Here is a 17,922-nt window from a genome sequence, read left to right as displayed (position 1 = left end):
GCTGAATTGCCATAACTCAGCCATCACCAATTATTGTTCAAGAGCACCGTGTTAACTCTTGGCTGGCCAAAGGCTATTTCTTTGATCTATGCTTTCTCCACTTCTGCCAAGCAGTACAAAGTGTATAGCTACTGCATGCTAATCTGTTACACTCAAAAGTGAAGATGATAAAATTCCTAATTTGGGAGAATGTGTTTTTCTCTTTCCGCTTTGTTTTTTTTTTTTTTTCTGCCTTCAGGATTTTCTGCTCTTCTAACCCTTTATCAAAGGCAGGATTCTCTGAAAGAGGGAAACAAATCAGTACATAGTCTGATTTTGAGTGTAAAGTGGTTAAGTTTTGAGCACCTTCTTTTGTAATGTTAGCTCTTCCACTGTTCTCTCCTCTGCGGTTAACAGTCTGCTCCGTCTGCCAGAAAACTTTTGCGTCTGCTCCTGATGAGAAATAAGACACCTCTCTTCTTGTCCACATGAAGCATGAAGATGGTGACCACTCCAAAACCTTACAATCCAACTCACTCTTCTGAACGCAGCATGGTCTAGCCTCTGAGCAGACTCCAAACCAGCACAGGATGCCTGGAAAACCCTCCCTCTCACCATGCCAAGCCATGTGTCTCCTGTCATTTAAATAAATCTTGAAATCCGGCCTTCCCTCTGGTCTCTTCTGACTGCAGAGAAGGATAACGAAATCCTTCCCCTCAGCAAATCCTGTCTCCGCATGAAACACAGTGGTCCCCTTTGATCACCTCCCCCAGCCAGAGCACAAGCTCTGCATTCTCCTTTACCCTGCACCTCTAAGCACATGTGCCCTTGAACTGCACTTACTATAAATAGCTTATTAACTTATCCGTGTTGTAAACCCTTTGTCAACCAAGCAGTCTTGGGCTTGTCAGAAATCCAGAGAACTTGCCCTGTCTAGAGTTGTTTTCTTCAGTGGTTTCAAGCATGACTAAACCAGACAAGCATTCATCCACATTGCAGGATTGCCCCTCAAGATCCCAGGGGGATGTGTCCCAGGACCCCTCACAGATACCAAAATCTCAAGATATTCAAGTACCTTACAAAAAATAGCACAGTATTTGCATAAAACCTACTCATCCCTCTCATACACTTTAAATGATCTCTAGGCTAGTTACAACACTTAATATAATGTAGGCATGTGTGAGTACCCTATTGTGTTATTTAGGAAATAGTGATGAGAGAGAGAAGATTGTTCATGAGCAATGAAGATAAAGCTTTTCCTAATGTTGAATCTGCTTATGTGAACATATGAACAAGAAGAGCCAACTGTGTTTTCTTGCTGGAATATGCTGATGATCACAATTGTTAGAACAATTGTAGCACAGTGGATTAAGCCACTAGAATGCCAACATCCCATCTTTTTTTAAAGTATAAATCACTGGAATAAAAGACCAATGTATAATATATCAGTCCACATAAAAATGTAGAACTTTTGAATGCTGTAAGCCTAATCAAAACACACAGCAGTGGCACACTTTAGGCCCAAGTGGTCATGATGCTGGTTAAAATTCCCACATCCCACAATGGAGTGCCTGGGTTAGATGTTCAACTGACATCCCAAACTCCAGCGTCCTGTTATGTAGACTGTTGGAGGAAGAAATAATGGTTCAAGTGAGAGGGATACTTGCGTTGCATTCCCAGCTCTCAGCTTTACCTCCTCACTGCTGAAGGCATTGGGGGAGTTAACCAATATACAGTATAGCATTCTCTCTCTCTTCCTCCCTCTATTCCTCCAAGCCTCACTCTCAAATTAACTAATAACACTTTAAAAAAAAAAGCCAGTAACAATCTGAGTAAAATTATCTTTAAAAATTAGTTCCTTCTCAACTGCAGATTTCCTACAAAATGTTTTGTAAGCCTCCTAAAAGCAGATGGCCAGACACTGAACGAAACAGACAACTTGTGGAAAAGTAAACAATTATCTACCAAGCATATTTTAAAGGTTTGACTTTTGTGAAAAGCAAAGACACACAAACTTTTGTGAAAAAGCAAAGACACACAAAAGACAAACACACACAAGAATCAGTGAGGACACTTTTTAACCTACCAGTTTAATTGTAATGGTAAGACAGAGTGTAATAATAATGATACAGTGAGTGGAGACAGTCAACACACTGAAGTGAAAAGGGATTGGCCCCTAAAAAGAATCAGGTCTGTTCTCAAACATTTATCAACAATCAAATAATAATAATAAAATCACATAAGTCCACATTCTAATATATCCAAATAATAAACAATAAACTGTTTTCAAAAATCATGTGGCAACTTTATGAAAAGCAAACACACTGTATTTACGGTGTGATCTTGATGTGTGAACAAGCTGATTTGTTTAAATCCTGGACAGGAAGAAGGAGGTAGGAGAACAACAAGGTTTTCTGGGAAGTTGTCCCCAAAAAGAAACAGACAGACAGCAGGAGCACATGAAGAGCTCTCAAACTATAAAGTAGATGTGGAACATATGTCCAGACCAAGAGAGTGTCTTTTCAAAGAGGGTATTTCTTGGAGGACCTGGCCAGGCTCTTATGGCAGGGCAACACCCCCGTTGCCAGCTAAGGTCACCGTAACAACAGTGTGACTTTAGCTGAGATGTTAAAGCTAGTCACCAAGGAGCGTGCAGCTAGAGCCAAGGTGTCTCTTGAAAGGCCATCTGAGCGGCCCACGTCTGTAGTTACACCAAGAAGGGGCTGAAAATCCACCAAAACATCAATAGTCATTATGGAATTACACATTCTTTTTTTTCCTTCTTTATACTTTTCTACCTTTTCTATATTTCTGTAAAAAGCATAATAATTAGAGGAGAAAAGCAATATCCTCAGAAAAATAAGAATTTTTATTTTAAATTGAGGACTACGTAGAGATACCTGTTTTCCTTAATTTTTCTTCCTCCCGTCACCACACTCCTTTGAGAGTAACATGTCTAATATATTCGTGGTTTGCTTAGCGACATTTGTGTTAGGCTATTATATCCAGAACAAGACAAAGCTTTGAATTACACACACAATGGGACTATTTTTGATTCATTCTTGGAGGTCTTCCACTCCTTCAAATTACATGAGGAAGTTTCCAATGTCTTTCCCACAGTTGGAATACATTGGAAAGAGAAGAATGCAGCATGGGCAAAGAAAAGGGTCCACATTTACTGTTTGTTACAAAGGGGCCAGGCGATGGGTTTACAGTATCCATGATATTATCTATCTGCAATTCACGAGAAGCAAAGCTTGGAGTTAAGAACATTGCCACACAACCGGCAAGAACTGAAGACAGAATCCTCACTCTACGCCCGGCCTCAAATCTTTGTTCATTTATCTGCCCCTCGCTGCTTTCAGTCAAGGTATGCCCATACCCCTGCAGTTCAGCAAATCTGGGAAAGCTGATAACTAGAAATGCCCTTGCATGCCATAGGAATTCTGCCAAGAAAGGTCCAGGAGTCAAGAGACTTGCTCCTACAATAACTGTGTCCAAGATGTCAGATGACTTTGGATGGATGGTATGCTCTTCCACCCAGAGTAGCAATGGCTAGGACCAGTCTTGCAAAAGGTCTTTCCTGCTCTTAACCTTGGACTCCCTCAATGTTTATTTATACAAAGGCGCTTTAGAAAGTTCCTGGAAAATGAAATTGAAACATGGGGGTCCTTGAATACAAAAAAATTATGAAATCCTTGTATACAAAGACTCTTCTAAAAGTTTATGAAAAATATGTATTACGATCAAATTATTCATGAATGTTAAAATGTTTGCACCAAAGTAAGATTTTCTAGTTTTATGGTTCCGTGATCATTGTTAAGCATCCTCACATATGCATGAAGTAGCGCTTTTAGGAACAAGCCAGTGCTAGTGCCGGGCTGCATTTAAACAGCTCATCAATTTATTCAAAAAGTCCCCTGTGATTACCTCACCCAGAACCACTGATAAAGATCATTGCATTCACTGTGGCACTGTTTACCAGCCAAAACCAATGGGTACAGCACTAATTAAACAATGTACTCTCATGAAATACCAGGCAGAGAGAAAAAAAAAAAATGGGAAATGGATCCAATGTTTTCTGTGCTGGGTTTCTAAGACACCTCATTCATGCTTTCCTCCTCTTTTTTTAAAGATTTATTTATTTTTATTGGAAACTCAGCTACACAGAGAGGAGGAGAGACAAAGAGGAAGATCTTCTGTCTATGATTCACTCGCCATGTGGCTGCAACGGCCACCGAAGCCAGGAGCCAGGAGCTTCTTTCAGTCTCTCATGTGGGTGCAGGATCCCAAGGCTTTGGGCCATCCTCGACTGCTTTCCCAGCCAACAAGCAGGGAGCTGGATGGGAGGCAGGGCAGCCGGGATTAGAACTGGTGTCCATATGGGATCACAGCACATTCAAGGCAAGGACTTTAGCTGTTAGGCCACGGCTCCTCTTTCACTGGCTACCCCAGCTCAGTCTTCTTTGTTGGCTTTTCCTTCTCTTTCCAACTTCTACATGTTACATGAACCCAAAGGTCAGTCCTCCAGCTGTCTTTTCTCTACATTCACTCGCAGGGATCATCTGGTTCAGATTTCAGTGTATCACCTGAGGACATTCAAATTTCTGCTTAAGCCCTAACTTAAGCCACACTCTGTAAAATAAGCTTCTTGTTGATTTCCAAATATTGGTACATGAGATAGGCATTTCTGAATGCAACTGACCCAGACCAGAAAATGGCAATGCTATCACTCTAATTCGTCCTACGCATGGCTCCTCCTGTTAGTGAATTCACACATTTATCAGTCTGGCCAAAAGCACTGAAGTCATTTTGATTCCTTTCTCTTACACACACACCCCCCCCACACACACACATTCTGAAGGCTCTGCTCCCCAAATTTAAATCCATGTTACCGTTCTGAATGAAGCCACTGTCTCCTGCTTTCTGATTCTGGCAATAGCTACTTGTTTCCCTCCATTCCACTCCGCTCCTTCGCTTTCTACTCACCAGCAGCCAGAAGGCTCTTTTTAAAAAAAAAAAAAAAAAAAAAAAAGATTTGTTTATTTATTTATTGGAAAGTCAGCTATACAGAGAGGAGGAGAGACAGAGAGGAAGATCTGCTGTCTGATGATTCACTCCTCAAGTGAGCCCAACAGCCAATGCTATGCCAGTTCGAAGCCAGGATCCAGGAACTTCTTCCAGGTCTCCCACACGGGTGCAGGGTCCCAAGGCTTTGGGCTGTCCCTGACTGCTTTCCTAGGCCACAAGCAGGGAGCTGGATGGGAAGTGGAGCTGCCAGGATTAGAACCAGCACCCATATGGGATCCCAGTGCGTTCAAGGTGAGGACTTTAGCCGCTAGGCCATGCCACTGGGCCCCAGAAGGCTCTTTTTAAAACACAAATTAACCATTGTCCTCCTGCCCAAATCATTCAATGACTTCACATGTCACTAAGAACAAAAGTCAAACTGCTTCCCACACCAGCAAGGCCCCCTGGATTCTGTACGTGCCGGACTCTATGACCTTCTCTCTCCCAACGGAGTCCCATCTCACCTCATTGGTCTCCTCTCTGTTCCTCTAATGTTCCCAACACATTCCTACCTGGGGCGCCTTTGGCCATGTCATTCCCTACCACCTGCAAAGCTCCTCTATTCGCTTTTGGCCTGGGTTACTTCTGCCCCTTATGGCATCCCCAAGATATCTTCCTGGTCTTACCTGATAGAATCACCAACACTTCTATCCCCATACTGTTTCTAGCTTCCCTCACAGTGTTTAGCACTACCAGGCATTGCATTTCACAATTATCATTTACTTGTTTGTTTTTCTGGTACTGTCACTAGAATGCAGAAAGCTAAAATTGTTGTCTTGCTTTTCTACTGCTGTATTTTCACTGCTGAAAAAGGTACTAAAATATTTGTCAAAATGATTAATGAATACATATGCTGTCACAAAATAACCTCCAAAACATAGTTTTTTAAGATTCATTTTACTTATTTGAAAGGCACAGTTAAGAGATAGAAAAATAGATATTCCCATTGCTGTTTCACTCTCCAGCTGACCACAATGCTCAGGGTTGAACCAATCCGGATCCAGGAGCCAGGAGTCAAGAACTTCATCCAGGGTCTCCCATGTGGGTGTAGAGGCCCAAGTACTTAGGCCATCTTCCACTGTTTTCCCAGGAATACTAGTACAGAACAGCCAAGACTTAAATTGATACCCACATGAGAAACTAGTATTGAAAGCAGTAGATTAACCCACTGAACCACAATGCCAGCCCCTCCAAAAATACACAAATACATAACAACTGGAGACAGTGTTTTGGTGCAGTGGGTTAAGCTGCCCCCTGCAATGCCAGCATGCCATATCTGCACCAGTTCAAGTCCCACTGCACTACTTCCAATCCAGGTTCCTATTAAAGCTCCTGGAAATGCAGCAATTGATGGCTTAACAACTTGAGTCCCTGCCACCCATGTGGAAATCCAGGAGAGAGTGCCTGGCTCCTGGGTCCTGTCCTTGGTCTGGCCAAGCCCTGGTTGTTATAGCCATTTTGGGAATGAACCAACAAATGAAAGGTAAACTCTCTCCCTCTATCTGCAACTTTTCCTGTTTGAAAAAGAAGCAATAAATCTTTAAAACAATACCAAACTTCAGGTGGTGCCATGTTTCTGAAAATACATGAGAAATTGTAAAGGACTCTGGGAATGGAAACTGTTCTTCAGTGACCATTTTGTATTTGAGTTTCTCAGTGGGTATAAATTATATTTACCGTGTTTTAAAATATCTGTTCATGCAGTCACTTGTGTTTTTCTGTTTATAGCTCAATACTACATTGACCTTAGGAATAAACCCTTCAACCTTCCCTACTGTCCAACACGGTCCTTTTTGACTTCTCTGAATGAGAGCCTCTGCCCCTCAGGTAGTTTTACCCACAGAGAGGAATTTCCTCACACCCAGGACCAAAAGACAAGGATCTGATTTCTCCAGTCCTCCTGAAAGGTCATATAAATATACAGTCCTGATGGCATTTAGGGACAATAGTTCTGTAGGACACTTTTCTTCTTCCCTCCCAAGGAAGTGGAGAGTTTTGTTATCCCCAGGTTAGCATTTCCTGCCACCTCAGTGGCTCGTGGCTGTTCCAGACCTACAAGCAGCCAATTCTAGGTTGTTTAGCATCATCATCACGGATCATTTGTTTGGACAGCACTATAAAGGACAGCTTGAATGTGTCTTTCTGCAGGAGGTGAAAAGGGCTATTTCCTGCCCCACTGCTTGTCCCTGGCCTAGCTCCATAGAGCTCAAGAACCAAAGATGTTCTTGTCTTGCTTCATAGATGAGGACACAGAAGCCTAAGGAGGGAAGACCCTGTCCAAGGTTATACAGTGAGTTCAGGAAGGCACTAGTACCAAAACTTAGATCCCCAAATTTCTGGTTGCAACCTTTTTACAGTGAGATCCCCCATCTCAATCTAAATCCAGCCTCATTATACTTCCTAACATAGCTTTTGGAGGGACAGGGAGACGATGAGGGGGCTGCAGCTTATAATAAGGTATCTGCTGGTCTGTAAGAGGCATTGGCCTCTCCAGATTTGACGTGTTCTTGGGGCCAGCTTGGGAACACTCCTAGAACTTTCAGCTCCCCGCCCCCGCGGGAATTTCCATGAACCTCCTATGCACACATGCAATTTCCCTCTCATGCTTCAGAAGCAAGTATGCTTGAAGCTGACTGCAAATTTCTTACCTTAAAAATAAACCAGGGAGTGAAGGGTAGTAATTGTAAAGGCAAAAATCAGATAGTCAAATTAACCAACCTTCCCTTTGATAATGCATGATTCAAGAATGTTTCAGAACATAGCAACAGGGGCTGGCTCATCGTGGTAGTTTGTGAGGTCAGCATCCCATATTGGAATGCTGGATCCATTCAGCTCCGTGATAATGCACCTGGGGACATTTTCAGAAGATAGCCTATGTTTAGGGGTCTCTGTTATCAACATGGGAGACCTGGATGCTGTCCGTGGCTCCTGAGCAGCCAGACCCAGACCTGGCTGTTGCACCCATTTGCAGTTCACTAGCAGATAGAAGTGTGCTCTCCCTCTCTTTCTCTGCTTTTCACTTTCAAAGAAGCACATCTTAAAAAAAAAAAGGAACTACAAAGACATCAAAGGGCCAGGCATTTGTTGTAGTGGTTAAGATTGCACCTGGATCACTTCATCCCCTATTGGAGTACCTGCCTTTCATCACAGCTTCCTGTTGATGCACAAGCAACAGTGGAAGATGGATCAAGCAGCTGGATCCCTGCCACTCACATGGAAAACCCAATTGGAGTTCTGCCTCCTGGATTCAGATTGTCCCAGTTCCGACTCTTGTAGGCACTTGAATCAGTACACAGAAAATCCTTTGTCTCTCTCTCTCCCCATTTCATTTCCTCTTTCCCTTTGCCTCTCTTTGAAATAAAATATTTAAAAAAAAAAAAGAACTCATCAATGACATGAGATTACATTTGAAATCAATGTATTCATCAAAGATTACATATTCACACACCCCTCTCTCCTAGCTGAAATGGGTGACAAGATTTGGGAATGACAGCTCTGACATGGGGAGAAGAGGCAAGTTTAGGAACAGCCTCCCTAGAAAGTTCACCAGTAGCTTCATACCTTGCTAATGGCCTCCTATAGGTTGGTGTTGTATGCAGAGAGTGCCTGTATCATCTGTGCTTTGCATGGTGGTGCTGAACGTTTGTGCCCACACAGCTGTGTCCCAGCCTCACCCATGCGGTGCACACAGGAACCTGACCAGCCGATCTCCAGTGTTTAGAATCACAAAGACCTGGGCAACTGCACTCTCAGCCTCTGTTTGGAGACCTTCTGCAATGACCTCTGACCTCTGACAGAGCTCAGTAACTAACAACAAACCAAATTTTAAATCCCCAATAAACTAGTAAGTATTACTACAATTGTTATTTTCTAGGGGAGCATACATGATCGTTATTTTGTATTGCCGTTATATGGTTTTTTAAAGATTCGTAACTATTTCAGATTCACACAAAATAACTTGTTTTCTTTCGTTGACTGTTTTCTTACATGTACCTCAAATATCTTGCTTAATGCTTAAAACAATCTTAGAAATCAGTTATGACTATTCCCACTTTGCTGATGATAAAGATAAATTCAATCAACACACTGATGTCAGGTTCATCCTGTTTTAACAACCAAGTAACATGGCCTTTCCTTATTGAGTATTTAGACCATTTATAGGATGCTACAGGTACTGTGAAGGAACTAATTCTAGGATCTGGCACTGTGACATAGCAAGTAAAGCTGTTGCCTGTGGGCCCAGCACCGTAGCCTAGTGGCTAAAGTGTTCGCCTTGCATGCGCCAGGATCCCATATGGGTTCCAGTTTTAATCCCAGCAAGCCAACTTCCAATCCAGCTCCCTGCTTTTGGAATGGAAAAACAGTCAAGGACAGCCCAAAGCCTTGGGACCCTGCATCCATGTGGGAGACCCAAAAGAGGACCCTGACTCCTGTCTTCATATCGGCTCAGCTCCAGCCATTGTGGCCACATGGGGAGTGAATCAAAGGACATAAGATCTTCCTCTCTGTCTCTCCTCCTTTTTGTATATTTGACTTTGCAATAAAAGTAAATAAATCCTTAAAAAGAAAAGGCTATTGTCTGTGATACCAGCATCCCATATGGATGCCAGTTTGAGTCCCAGCTGCACCACTCCCAATTCAGTTCCCTGCTAATGCACCAAGAAAAGAAGTTGAGGATAGTCCCAATGGTTGGACCCCTGTACACCACAAGGGAGACCTGGAGGAAGCTCCTGGCTCCTGGTTTCAGACTGCCATAGCTCCAGCCATTGTTGCCATCTCCAACAGATTTAAAATCTCTGTCTCTCCCCTGTACCCACACTTCCTCCCCTGTAGCCCTACTTTTCAAATAAATAAATGACTTTTTAAAAAATAAATAAAAGAATTCTAAAGTATCTGTCTTTTAGCTTTCAGCTAGTTAACCCCAGAGGTCATAATAAACCTAGGTTTAGCTCCAATGAGAACCTGTAGAAGTTTTACAGGTACCACCACAGATGAGATCTGGATCAGAGAATTCATTTTCCTATAAATCTTTTGACCTCATAATATCATTGGCTTCATTTTCTGCACCAAGTTAACTTGGGAACTATATGATCTAGATGTTACATGAACATACAAATACGTGAGTTAAGGTCCCTGCCCCCTAGGAACTCATAGTTTAGTGTAAGGAATGTGTAATTGTGGTACACTGTGATGAGTGTTGTCTTAGAAGTACACAGTCCAGCAAATCTTTTGATAGCTCTATACCTGGGAATCCAAGAAGGTCTAGCATTTAATTAGACATGACATTTGACCTGGGTCTTAAAGGGTGAACAGGAACCTAGGAAGCCAGCAGAGTGTGAGAAAGACAACTCGAAAGGGCATTAGATACCTTCGTGGCTATGTAGTGACCAGTGAGCTTGGTAAGGAAAGGTTCATTCTAGTTCTCAAGGCCCTAGACTATATCCTATTAAGAAGATCAGGCATCATCTGTACATAAGACAACAGCGAGCCATTGAAAGCTATTGAACAGAGTAGAACAGCCAGAAATCTTTCTAATAAACAAGCAAAAATCCTCTCAGGAGCTTGAGTGGTCACCAAAAGATGAATAGGTATCTAGGTCTGTGCAGATTTGATGGCTCTGAATATTTAATTAAATGAATTTCCTAAACACAGAAAGTATGCTACATGTTAATGTGTTTCTGTCTCTCTCTCTCTGCTTCTCTATGGCAACTAATCTTAATTACCTCAGAACTCTGAGCTTAAGAAGATAGCTCACCTGTTTATCTTCAGAGGGAACATGTCAAAGGTTTATCTGAGAATTAAATGTACATTTTTATAGGTTCTGGGCTTAACTAAATAGCAATGAAATCCATATACGGGTCACTGAAAGTGTAAGTTCCCTGAATGATGGCGTAAAAAAACATTTAGAAAGTGACATGACTACTAAAAGAATAGAAAACTGCATTAGAAGATAACATACAGTACCCTGGGTTCTGTGAACTATGGGTAAATTCATGTCCCTTGGTTCCTACAGCATCTTCCTCTATTACAAATAATATCCGTGGAGCAACATAACCCAGTCCATATCCTTGTCCTTCCCGCGGCCGCCTCATCTAGCACCACACACACGGGCACGTACCTGCCACTCCACACCTACATCAGCCTCATAGCCTGTGATACCATAGTGGTGTATATGACTCCAAACGCTGAAAACTAAGTTCTCCCCAAGCACAGTCAGTTTGGGGGCAACTTCACAGGATAGCAGGGCAGTTGAAAAAGGACACAGTTCTATGGAAGTCAAGCAAAAGGGGGAAATCCACAAAAATATGCACCAGTGTACGTATTCAGTAACCAAGAAAGCACCAATATTATGCCAGTAACTGGCCCAGGATATCATGGAAGATAATAGAAACCAGAAATGGCTCTGCTTGATAAATTCAGTTCTAGAGCTATAGAAAGTATACAGAAGGAAAACCTGAGACTCAGAGATATTCATTCACTTGAAAATCAAAGATCACATTGAATAGGATTTGGAGTGAGCTGAAAGAGCAAAGGAGGAAGTGAGGACTGAGCCGCTGACACTTAACAAAAGCTTAGAACAACATGTAAAAGAAATTCAGAGACAAATAGCATAGTATAGTAGGCTAAGCCTCTACCCACGGTGTTAGCAACACATGTGGGCACCTGTTTGTATCCCAGCTGCTCCACTTCCAGTTTAGCTCTCTGCTAATGACCTGGGAAAGCGGTGAAAGAAGGCCCAAGTTCTTGGGACCCTGCACCCATATGGCAGACCCAGAATAAGCTCAGCTCTGGCCATTGTGGTCATTTGGGGAGTGAACCAGTAGATGGACAACCTCTTTCTCCATCTCTTTTCTCTATAACCCTGCCCTTCCAAAGAAATGAAACAAATATTTTTTTAAAAGAAAAAATATAGCCTGATAGACATTTGAATTTGCCAGTGAAGCTGTCACTTGAGAAGTGTGCATCCTAGATGAGATAACTTGGGTTGGCATCCTGGCTCTGCTCGCCATTCCAGCTTCTTGTTAATGTGGATTCTGGGAGGTATTCGGCAATGGTTCATCTGCTTGTATCCCTGCCACCCACATGGGAGACCCTGGCTGAGTTCTAGCCACCTGGCTTCCACCTGGCCCAGCCCTGGCTATTGCACAATGAATAGGATCTCTCCCCCCCGCCCCCCGCCTTCCCTCTCTTCCTCCCTCTAAAATAAACATTTACAGAAGTCCCTGAGTTGGGACCAAATGACCAAATGTACACATAGGGGCCAGATGAGGGACAAGAACAGCACCGAAGCAGAGCGTGGTGCTCCTCCCAAACACCTTCCTGGCATGTAAAGCCCAACAAGGGAGCAATAACTAAAGACAATTAGGAGATAATAAAGTGTGTCTCCTCTGCGCACACAGAGGTGGGTTCACATCCCAGCTTCATGCTTTAATAACTGTGAACAACTTACTTAGCCTTACATCCTGTTAATAACTTTATTGTAAAATACTGTTGTGAAAATTACAAAAGAGATAGTGTATGTTAAGCGGTTCTTAGTGAGAATCAAGATGAGTGTGCTGTTGTATCATTAAGCCCCCAAAGCAAAATCATTTTCTGTTCTTGCAAATCCACTTCTCCCTGCACCTGTACTTTCTATTTGCATGCTTTCTACCCAGTTGCCACAAATAGGAGCCATTCTCAGTATCATCTCTCAAACCACCTGCCTTCCATCTTCCTCAGCCATAATCATTATCACAGCTAATATTTCTGGCGCAGTTCTGTGTTCTTAAAATGCTCAGCCAACCACTTCCAAAAGCTCCTTCTTTATTTATGTGGGGAAACTCTCAGGAGTAAGTTACTATCCTTTCCATTTTAAATTGAGCAAGGTGAAACTTCGGTTGTGAAACTTTCCTACAGTCATCCAGCTAGTCAGTGAGAGCACTAAGATCTTACAGTTTGAGTCTAAAACCTATGTGCATAAATATTATACTCTGTCACTACCCAGTCAAGTTTCTGAACCCTGTGGATTCTCCGTTACATCCCATAGAACCACCATCCTCCAGTCAATGCACATCCTACAATGGGGTTGTAGGATGATGGCTTGGGACAAGTGTAGGGAGCTTTGACTGGTAGGCTCAAGAGGAATTTGGTCAAATGGGTTTGAACCTAAAAAGAAATGTCACTTGGGTGGGTAGCAGCCCCATGAAGGAGCATGGACAGAATGCCCAGATGCAAGAAAGAAGACAAGTGTCCCAGCATAGCCGAGACATGCAGAGGGCCTGAAGTGAGGGAGTGAGAGCAGGAATGAAAAGAGAAGCTGGATGTGACAGACGTTATCTCACCAGTCACAAATACTCCCAAGGCTGGAACTCAGTTTAATAATTCTGTTACTAGGGCAACAGCAAAGAAAGAACCTGCCACAGAGGGAACCTAGCATGGCCTGCTTCTATACAAGAAGCACGGTGTGTTGAAGCTGGGAAAACAAAGTGACCAAGACTTCACATCAGAATTTTTCTAACTTTTTACTCTTTACTAACATTTGAAACTGGCTTTCTAGTAAGAAAGATAAAAAAGATCCATGAAGCAGAATCCAGTAAAGCTCCAGATAGCAACTCTGCCTCCCTCCAATACTTGGGCTGAGCTAAAGACACACCAACAGGCATGAGGAATGCCCTCCCTCATCCATCGTCCTGTGGGTTCTTCTGGAGAAGAAGTAAGACAGACAGCATGCCAGGGAACAAAAGCAAAATTATTTATGAAGTTGATCAAGCATTTACACCCAGTTGACCAGTTGCTTGACTATCTGCTTCCCTCCAATTTGGTGTCATTGGCATCATAGCCAGGCCTTGAAGGTAAGTTTTTCGACCTGACCAAAGGGGAGCCTGCCCAAGGGGGTAGATTCAGGAGCTGTAGATGAGGTTTAGAGATTTTCTCAACAATTTCAAGCAGAATTAATGGTATCCCATCTAACCTCCAAACCAGATGCCAAGTTGCCCTTCTATGTAACATCATCAGACAAGCCCCTAACATAGGTCTTAAACACTTGCATTCAAGGTCCTCACCTTATACATCACATATTTTCTTGGCAATCTTGAGAATACTGAAGGATAGACAGGACCAATTACCTTCATTCTTCCCCAAGATATGACTACACAAGCTTACATGAGGTAAAGATTCTGCCTAAGGAACCATCCCAAACCTTCATTGCCTTAGAGTTATGGTTTCAAATATTGCTTCAAAGAGTAGGGCGAGGTAAGCGGGCACCCCAGTTACAGTGAGATGGCCAATGGGGTGATTGTATACTATCAGGACCATTGCTGTGCATGTAGCGGTTTACTCAGTGGGACACAGGATGCTGCATTTCATCTAGGAAGGAAGTCCCTCTACAAGGGCAGCTGTATAGGAAATATGAGTCACCCCAGACCTCAACAAGTCAACCTTCACTGATTCTATAACTCACTCTCTGAATGAGCTTGCACAAATCAGTTTCCCTTGTAATTTTTTCACTCAAAACTAGACTGAAGAATTAATATAAGAATTAATACAAGAATTTAAAGCCTGAAAAGCATCTTAGCCTTCTGAAAGACAAGGACTCCCAAAAGCATGTTCAGAAAACATGCACACAGATAAATAGAAGTTTAATACAATTTAAAATCAAGATGTTATTTGTGCTAATGAAGAGACTGTTCAGTCAATGGAACCAATACAAATAACATGAATTATAAAATATGTGTACATAATGCAGTGTTACTGCCCATGAGGTAGGAAGTTATTCTCAGGAGTGAGAATTCCTAGACCACCTCATCCCTCAAGCCCTGAGAATTAAGGCAAGTGGTGCCTCTTAGAGACTGTTTCTTCATTCGTGTGACAGCAGCCACACCACATGTGTGCACTGCCTGACACAGAGGAAAAGAGCAGGTGGTAGATGCCATCTTTACTACCAGCCTAGAAAAGCAAGCCTCATCATATAACAATGCTGTAGACATTAAGATGCCGCCCACCCCCCCAATCACTGAGCTTAGATTCTTCTCATTTCAGAGTTCTCACAACAGTCTTCTCTTCCATCCTGAAGTCCACAAGGTATACAGAAAGAGGACCTGATGACCCTGTTTGGCTCTGCTAGGTGTTACTGTTGGCATCATCAGAGTGTCAGCTTCAGAAATAATGACCATGACACATATTCCTAGCCACAGGCGATTTGTATACAAATTGATGTAAGCAAGAAACATGATCCAATATCTCCTGTAAAAATAGCATGCAATTTTCTAAGCTTTCCCTTAGATTCCTTTGCATAATGAGTGTTGCAGAAGAGTACAATGTGAATGAAGTCTGAAAACAAAAGCATCCCCGGGGAATGGAACAAACTGTAGTGATCTCCTCTGGCCTGCGCATGGGTCCCATCTCCCAAGTGGAAACTCCAACTGCCTGGAGGGAAAAGATAAAAATAGTTTACACCAGCTGGTACCTAAAACAGGCCCCCGTTCATGTGGAGACAGATACACGCACACATATTTAGCCATTAGGCCTCAACCCTCCTGGCATATCTTGAAACTCAGGCTGACATTCACATTCATTTTCATCTGCTTTGAGATTTGCCCCAAGTCCCACACATGCTGTAGTGACTTTGTTGAGAACTGAAGCAATGGCAAAATCTGAAATGAGCTATTAACCAATAGCAGCTCCTAAAACAAAGATTTCAAAACAGTAACATTCTGTACACCTGAATCTGGAACATTCCCTTCATGGGAAGCAGAACAAACTAAGCTATGAAACACATGTAAGTCCTGCCTTGAGCATGTTAAAGGCTCAAGCTTTTAAAGTTTATATTTTTAAAGTGATACATGGTAATTGGACATATTTACAGAGTATGTAATGTGGTATTTCAGTACATGTTTATAATGAAGAGGGATCAGTTCAAGGTAATTGGCCTATCACCGCAGACATCTGTCATGGTGCTAAAAGCATTCAAAACCTTCTGTTAGCTATTTCCAAATATTCAGTTGTTGTCCTAGTGTACTATAGGAAGAAGCTATGCATCCTATTCAGCTGGTCTCCTGTATCCATTAGCCACCCTCTCTCTATTCCTTCCCTCTACAACATCGTTTAACTTAATGACAAGGCATATGCACTCTTTTGTGCTATTTCTCTCCTGGACAAATACCCCAGAATTACATTTCCCTTAGCACTTGTACTCAGGCACTGGAGTGGAATGCTTACCAATTAACCATTAGGAACCCACTTGTATCGTGCAAGTCCTGTGGCATTGCCTGACTCTCTGACCCTACTCTGAGTCTTGACACTGCAAACATCCCTCCTCTCCCCTTGTGGCTGAATCCTGATGCCATCTGAAAATTGGGAAGGTCCTTCGAGAGCATCTGCTTTGTGTTACTGAAAGCAGGAAGCTCCAGGATCTCGGAGATGTTTGTTTGGCCCTATACTGCCCTCCATGTCCCTTCTAGGATGTTCGGGTCTGTGGCCACCTGTATTTTAGGTCAGGAGGGATGCTTGGAGACATACTGGCACTTGAGAGGGACCTGCTAGCCTGGGAGGGCAGAGCCTCAATCAGATTCAACTAAAAATAGAGGCCAACCCCAGACTAGACTTAGTGAGATTGTACTGATAGGAGAGGCCACTAGTGTGCTCGCCTGAGATGCACCTGTTCTCCTGGGATCCAGGCATACTGGCCACCAAAGGGGCAGAGGTAGCTGATGAAGCAGCTGCACACACCAGTCGCAACTCCACTGCAGCGGAAGCCACAGGAGCAGCTCCTCTGCAGCTAGCTACCTGACAAGTGGAGCCACACAGTGTGATTGAAGGATCGGGAACGCGCTCCTCTTGGAACCCACTGCTCTTCCGGGTGCTGCCCAGCACCTTTCCATTAGGAAGCAGGGTGGAAATCCTGAGTTGACAAGGGAATTATGTAGTCCACCTCCCTCCATAGGTAGATGCGGAAAATAAAGCACAGAGAAGTTAATCTATTCACCCAAGGGCAAACAGCCTGTAATTTCTCACAGCATGACTTCTGAAACAGTGATATCACAAGACTTTTGATTGAAACAACTTTAGTGCGAAGTTTCTGAAATCAGTTGGTTTAGGAAGTGCTACATTCTCCATTCTCCTCTGCCTGGTCTTCTTCTTCAACATGCATTAATTCAATCTCAAAACGAAGGGCATATTTTACAGATCTGGTTTAACCTGGCAAAGTCGAAGCTCACCCACAAAAGTTCAGATTTCAGGACCAAGAAAACAGAGCAGCAACAAACAGAAGGAATATTACTTGAGATCCTCCACGCATGAGGGGTTTTTGTTTTGTTCTCTTTTCTTTTCTTTTTCAGTGACAGTGCTCCAGAAAGAGATTTAGCTGAGTGGTGTCAGTCGATAACCTTGAGTATGCTTTATTTCTTCTCTAAGGCTTGTCTAAGGAGAGAGCACTTAAAATCTTATGACCAAACAGATCAGCCCAAACCTGAGGCTTTTGCTTTCAGAAAGTAAGTCTAGACAGAAGGCTGGAAATCAAGGGAGAAAACTTGGAAATTCAGACTCTCTGAGGAAGAGGGGGAGCGGTGACAACGGCAGGAAGTCAGCTAAATCCCTGTGTGCTCCTTGGCAGTTGGCTCAGTGGTCATCTCTCCTTGAAAGGAAGCCTACAACACATTCAGTGCACTCCCAGCAAAGCAATCCCCCCTTACGCAGCACAGCATTGCCACAGCTCCCAGAGGACATGGTCACTTTTCAGGTTAATTCTATTCCATGGAATTCTTGTTCCAAATTTCCTTCCTGGGCAATTATTTAGAATCTAGGGAGAGGCTTACTTTTGAATACAATTTCTTTTTTTTAATTATGAGGAAAGGGTGGCTTCCCCATCCATTCAATCCCACTTCAATTAGCACAACT

Source organism: Ochotona curzoniae, unplaced genomic scaffold (genome assembly GCF_017591425.1).
Source record: "Ochotona curzoniae isolate NIBS_2020 unplaced genomic scaffold, NIBS_Ocur_1.0 scaffold_2683, whole genome shotgun sequence".
Taxonomy (NCBI): Eukaryota; Metazoa; Chordata; class Mammalia; order Lagomorpha; family Ochotonidae; genus Ochotona; species Ochotona curzoniae.
The sequence above is the reverse complement of the archived record's forward strand: the minus strand, read 5'-3'. Positions refer to the sequence as shown.